This window comes from Papaver somniferum, chromosome 8 (assembly GCF_003573695.1).
Source record: "Papaver somniferum cultivar HN1 chromosome 8, ASM357369v1, whole genome shotgun sequence".
Taxonomy (NCBI): domain Eukaryota; kingdom Viridiplantae; phylum Streptophyta; class Magnoliopsida; order Ranunculales; family Papaveraceae; genus Papaver; species Papaver somniferum.
In genome coordinates this window covers 68,943,063-68,950,658 of record NC_039365.1, presented here as the reverse complement: position 1 = coordinate 68,950,658, position 7,596 = coordinate 68,943,063, and positions in this window count along the sequence as shown.

Sequence of the window (7,596 nt, the reverse complement as noted above, 5' to 3'; positions counted from 1 at the left end):
GCAAGATTACCATATACAAACCCGATGTTCTCGTCCAGGTGGGATTTGAGGTGTGAAATATATCAGATCGGATGAAACTGCAACCTATTACTGAACTCAGGTTGCAAGATTACCATATACAGACCCGATGTTCTCGTCCAGGTGGGATTTGAGGTATGAAATATATCAGATCGGATGAAACTGCAACCTATTACTGAACTCGGGTAATAATATTACCATATACAGACCCGATGTTCTCGTCCAGGTGGGATTTGAGGTGTGAAATATATAATATTTTACGAAACTGCAACTTATTACTGAACTCAGGTTACAAGATTACCATATACAGACCCGATGTTCTCGTCCAGGTGAGGTTTGAGGTGTGAAATATATCACATTGGATGAAACTGCAACCTATTACTGAACTCAGGTTGCAAGATTACCATATACAGACCCTATGTTCTCGTCCAGGTGCGATTTTAGGTGTGAAATATTTCAGATTGAATGAAACTGCAACCTATTACTGAACTCAGGTTGCAAGATTACAATATAAAGACCTGATGTTCTCGTCCAGGTGAGGTTTGAGGTGTCAAAATATATGATATTGGATGAAACTACAACATATTACTGAACTCGGGTTGCAATATTACCATATACAGACCCAATGTTCTCGTCCAGGTGAGGTTTGAGGTGTGAAATATAAAAGATTGGATGAAACTGCAACCTATTACTGAACTCAGGTTATAAGATTACCATATACAGACCCGTTGTTCTCGTCCAAGTGGGATTTGATGTGTGAAATATATCAGATTGGATGAATCTGCAACCTATTACTGAACTCAGGTTGCAAGATTACCATATACAGACCCGATGTTCTCGTCCATGTGAGGTTTGAGGTGTGAAATATATCAGATCGGATGAAACTGCAACCTATTACTGAACTCAGGTTGCAATATTACCATATAGAGACTCGATTTTCTCATCCAGGTGAGGTTTGAGGTGTGTGAAATATATCAGATCTTATGAAACTGCAACCTATTACTGAACTCAGTTTGCAAGATTACCATATACAGACCCGATGTTCTCGTCCAGGTAGGATTTGAGGTTTGCAATATATCAGATTTGATGAAACTGCAACCTATTACGGAACTCAGGTTACAAGATTACCATATATAGACCCAATGTTCTCGTCCAGGTGAGGTTTGATGTGTGAAATATATTATATTGCATGAAACTACAACCTATTACTGAACTCAGGTTACAAGATTACCATATACAGACCCGATGTTCTCGTCCAGGTGGGATTTGAGGTGTGAAATATATCAGATTGGATGAAACTGCAACCTATTACTGAACTCAGGTTACAAGATTACCATATACAGACCCGATGTTCTCGTCCTGGTGAGGTTTGAGGTGTCAAAATATGTCATATTGGATGGAACTTCAACATATTACTGAACTCAGGTTTCAAGATAACCATATACAGACCCGATGTTCTCGTCCAGGTGAGGTTTGAGGTGTGATATATACATCAGATCAGATGAAATTTCAACATATTACTGAACTCAGGTTGCAAGATTACCATATACAGACCCTATGTTCTCGTCCAGGTGGGATTTGAGTTGTGAAATATATCAGATCGGATGAAACTGTAACCTATTACTAAACTCAGGTTGCAAGATTACTATATACAGACCCGATGTTCTCGTCCAGGTGGGATTTGAGGTGTGAAATTTATCAGATCAGATGAAACTGCAACATATTACTGAACTCAGGTTCCAATATTACCATATACAGACCCGATGTTCTCGTCCCGGTGGGATTTGAGGTGTGAAATATATCAGATCGAATGAAAGTGCAACCTATTACTGAACTCAGGTTATAAGATTACCATATACAGACCCGATGTTCTCATCCAGGTGAGGTTTGAGGTGTGAAATATATCAGATTGGATGAAACTGCAACCTATTACTGAACTCAGGTTGCAAGATTACCATATACAGACCCGATGTTCTCGTCCAGGTGAGATTTGAGGTGTGAAATATATCAGATCGGATGAAACTGTAACCTATTACTGAACTCATATTGCAAGATTACCATATACAGACCCGATGTTCTCGTCCAGGTGGGATTTGAGGTGTGAAATATATCAGATCGGATGAAACTGCAACCTATTACTGAACTCAGGTTACAAGATTACCATATACAGACCCGATGTTCTCGTCCAGGTGGGATTTGAGGTGTGAAATATATCAGATCGGATGAAACTGCAACCTATTACTGAACTCAAGTTACAAGATTACCATATACAGACCCGATGTTCTCGTCCAGGTGAGGTTTGAGGTGTGAAATATATCAGATTGGATGAGACTGCAACCTATTACTGAACTCAGGTTGCAAGATTACCATATACAGACCCGATGTTCTCGTCCAGGTGGGATTTGAGGTGTGAAATATATCAGATTGGATGAAACTGCAACATATTACTGAACTCAGGTTGCAAGATTACCATATACAGACCCGATGTTGTCATCCAGGTGAGGTTTGAGGTGTGAAATACATCAGATTGGATGAATCTGCAACCTATTACTGAACTCAGGTTGAGAAATTACCATATACAGACCCGATGTTCTCGTCTAGGAGTGGTATTTGAAGTGTGTGAAATATATAAGATTGGATGGAACTGCAACATATTATTCAACTCAGGTTTTAAGATAACCATATACAGACCCGATTTTCTCGTCCAGGTGAGGTTTGAGGTGTGAAATATATCAGATCGGATGAAACTGTAAACTATTACTGAACTCAGGTTGCAAGATTACCATATACAAACCCGATGTTCACGTCCAGGTGGGATTTGAGGTGTGAAATATATCACATCGGATGAAACTGCAACCTATTACTGAACTCAGGTTGCAAGATTACCATATACAGACCCGATGTTTTCGTCCAGGTGGGATTTGAGGTGTGAAATATATCAGATCGGATGAAACTGCAACCTATTACTGAACTCAGGTAACAATATTACCATATACAGACCCGATGTTTTCGTCCAGGTGAGGTTTGAGGTGTGAAATATATCAGATTGGATGAAACTGCAACCTATTACTGAACTCAGGTTGCAAGATTACCATATACAGACCCGATGTTCTCGTCCAGGTGGGATTTAAGGTGTGAAATATATCAGATTAGATGAAACTACAACCTATTACTAAACTCAGGTTGCAAGATTACCATATACAGACTCGATGTTCTCGTCCAGGTGGGATTTGAGGTGTGAAATATTTAATATTTTACGAAACTGCAACTTATTACTGAACTCAGGTTACAAGATTACCATATACAGACCCGATGTTCTCGTCCAGGTGAGGTTTGAGGTGTGAAATATATCACATTGGATGAAACTGCAACCTATTACTGAACTCAGGTTGCAAGATTACCATATACAGACCCTATGTTCTCGTCCAGGTGCGATTTTAGGTGTGAAATATTTCAGATTGAATGAAACTTCAACCTATTACTGAACTCAGGTTGCAAGATTACAATATAAAGACCTGATGTTCTCGTCCAGGTGAGGTTTGAGGTGTCAAAATATATCAGATTGGATGAAACTACAACATATTACTGAACTCGGGTTGCAATATTACCATATATAGACCCGATGTTCTCGTCCAGGTGAGGTTTGAGGAGTGAAATATAAAAAATTGGATGAAACTGCAACCTATTACTGAACTCAGGTTATAAGATTACCATATACAGACCCGTTGTTCTCGTCCAGGTGGGATTTGAGGTGTGAAATATATCATATTGGATGAATCTGCAACCTATTACTGAACTCAGGTTGCAAGATTACCATATACAGATCCGACGTTCTCGTCCAGGTGGTATTTGATGTGTGAAATATATCAGATTGGATGAAACTGCAACCTATTACTGAACTCAGGTTGCAAGATTACCATATATAGACCCGATATTCTCGTCTAGGTGAGGTTTGAGGTGTGATATACTTCATATTGGATGAAACTGCAACCTATTACTAAACTCAGGTTGCAAGATTACAATATACAGACCCGATGTTCTCGTCCAGGTGAGGTTTGAGGTGTGAAATATATCAGATCAGATGAAAATGCAACCTATTACTAAACTCAGGTTGCTAGATTACCATACTCAGACTCGATATTCTCGTCCAGGTGAGGTTTGAGATGTGTGAAATATATCATATCGGATGAAACTGCAACCTATTACTGAACTCAGGTTACAAGATTACCATATACAGACCCGATGTTCTCGTCCTGGTGAGGTTTGAGGTGTCAAAATATGTCATATTGGATGGAACTTCAACATATTACTGAACTCAGGTTTCAAGATAACCATATACAGACCCGATGTTCTCGTCCAGGTGAGGTTTGAGGTGTGATATATATATCAGATCGGATGAAATTTCAACGTATTACTGAACTCAGGTTACAAGATTACCATATACAGACCCGATGTTCTCGTCCAGGTGGGATTTGAGTTGTGAAATATAACAGATCGGATGAAACTGTAACCTATTACTGAACTCAGGTTGCAAGATTACTATATACAGACCCGATGTTCTCGTCCAGGTGGGATTTGAGGTGTGAAATATATCAGATCGGATGAAACTGCAACATATTACTGAACTCAGGTTCCAATATTACCATATACAGACCCGATGTTCTCGTCCCGGTGGGATTTGAGGTGTGAAATATATCATATCGAATGAAACTGCAACCTATTACTGAACTCAGGTTATAAGATTACCATATACAGACCCGATGTTCTCATCCAGGTGAGGTTTGAGGTGTGAAATATATCAGATTGGATGAAACTGCAACCTATTACTGAACTCAGGTTGCAAGATTACCATATACAGACCCGATGTTCTCGTCCAGGTGAGATTTGAGGTGTGAAATATATCAGATCGGATGAAACTGTAACCTATTACTGAACTAATATTGCAAGATTACCATATACAGACCCGATGTTCTCGTCCAGGTGGGATTTGAGGTGTGAAATATATCATATCGGATGAAACTGCAACCTATTACTGAACTCAGGTTAGAAGATTACCATATACAGACCCGATGTTCTCGTCCAGGTGGGATTTGAGGTGTGAAATATATCATATCGGATGAAACTGCAACCTATTACTAAACTCAGGTTGCAATATTACCATATACAGACCCGATGTTCTCGTCCAGGTGAGGTTTGAGGTGTGAAATATAAAAGATTGGATGAAACTGCAACCTATGACTGAACTCAGGTTATAAGATTACCATATACAGACCCGTTGTTCTCGTCCAGGTGGGATTTGAGGTGTGAAATATATCAGATTGGATGAAACTACAACATATTACTGAACTCGGGTTGCAATATTACCATATACAGACCCGATGTTCTCGTCCAGGTGAGGTTTGAGGTGTGAAATATAAAAGATTGGATAAAACTGCAACCTATTACTGAACTCAGGTTATAAGATTACCATATACAGACCCGTTGTTCTCGTCCAGGTGGGATTTGAGGTGTGAAATATATCAGATTGGATGAATCTGCAACCTATCACTGAACTCAGGTTGCAAGATTACCATATACAGATCCGATGTTCTCGTCCAGGTGTTATTTGATGTGTGAAATATATCAGATTGGATGAAACTGCAACCTATTACTGAACTCAGGTTACAAGATTACCATATACAGATCCGATGTTCTCGTCTAGGTGAGGTTTGAGGTGTAAAATATATCACATTGGATGAAACTGCAACCTATTACTGAACTCAGGTTGCAAGATTACCATATATAGACCCGATATTCTCGTCCAGGTGAGGTTTGATATTCTCGTCCAGGTGAGGTTTGAGGTGTGATATACTTCATATTGGATGAAACTACAACCTATTACTAAACTCAGGTTGCAAGATTACAATATACAGACCCGATGTTCTCGTCCAGGTGAGGTTTGAGGTGTGAAATATATCAGATCGGATGAAACTTCAACCTATTACTAAACTCAGGTTGCTAGATTACCATACTCAGACTCGATGTTCTCGTCCAGGAGAGGTTTGAGGTGTGTGAAATATATCAGATCGGATGAAACTGCAACCTATTACTGAACTCAGGTTACAAGATTACCATATACAAACCCGATGTTCTCGTCCAGGTGGGATTTGAGGTATGAAATATATATCAGATTTAATGAAACTACAACCTATTACTGAACTCAGGTTACAAGATTAACATATATAGACCCGATGTTCTCGTCCAGGTGAGGTTTGAGGTGTGAAATATATCAGATTGGATGAAACTACAACCTAATACTGAACTCAAGTTACAAGATTACCATATACAGACCCGATGTTTTCGTCCAGGTGGGATTTGAGGTGTGAAATATATCATATTGGATGAAACTGCAACCTATTACTGAACTCAGGTTACAAGATTACCATATACAGACCCGATGTTCTCGTCCTGGTGGGATTTGAGGTGTCAAATTATATCAGATTGGATGAAACTGCAACATATTACTGAACTCAGGTTACAAGATTACCATATACATACCCGATGTTCTCGTCCAGATGAAGTTTGAGGTATGAAATACATCAGATTGGATGAATCTGCAACCTATTACTGAACTCAGGTTAAGAAATTACCATATACAGACCTGATGTTCTCGTCCAGAAGTGGTATTTGAGGTGTGTGAAATATATCAGATTGGATGAAACTGCAACCTATTACTGAACTCAGGCTACAAGATTACTCTATACACACCCGATGTTCTCGCCCAGGTGGGATTTGAGGTGTGAAATATATAAGATTGGATGAAACTGCAACCTGTTACTGAACTCAGGTTATAAGATTACCATATATAAACCCGATGTTCTCGTGCAGGTGGGATTTGAGGTGTGAAATATATCAGATTGGATGAAACTGCAACCTATTACTGAACTCAGGTTACAAGATTACCATATACGGACCCGATGTTCTCGTCCAGGTGAGGTTTAAGGTGTCAAAATATATCAGATTTGATGAAACTGCAACATATTACTAAACTCAGGTTGCAAGATTACCATATACAGACCCGATGTTCTCGTCCAGGTGAGGTTTGAGGTGTGAAATATATCCGATTGGATAAAACTGCAACATATTACTAAACTCAGGTTGCAAGATTACCATATACAGACCCGATGTTCTCGTCCAGGTGAGGTTTGAGGTGTGAAATATATCCGATTGGTTGAATCTGCAACCTATTACTGAACTCAGGTTACAAGATTATTATATACAGACCCGATGTTGTCGTCCAGGTGGGATTTGAGGTGTGAAATATATCAGATTGGATGAAACTACAATCAATTACTGAACTCAGGTTTCAAGATTACCATATACAGACCCGATGTTCTCGTCCAGGTGGGGTTTGAGGTGTGAAATATATCATATTGGATGAAACTGAAACCTATTACTGAACTCAGGTTAAGAGATTACCATATACGACCCGATGTTATCGTCCAGGTGAGGTTTGAGGTGTGAAACATATCACATTGGATGAAACTGCAACCTATTACTGAACTCAGGTTGCAAGATTGCCATATACAGACCCGATGT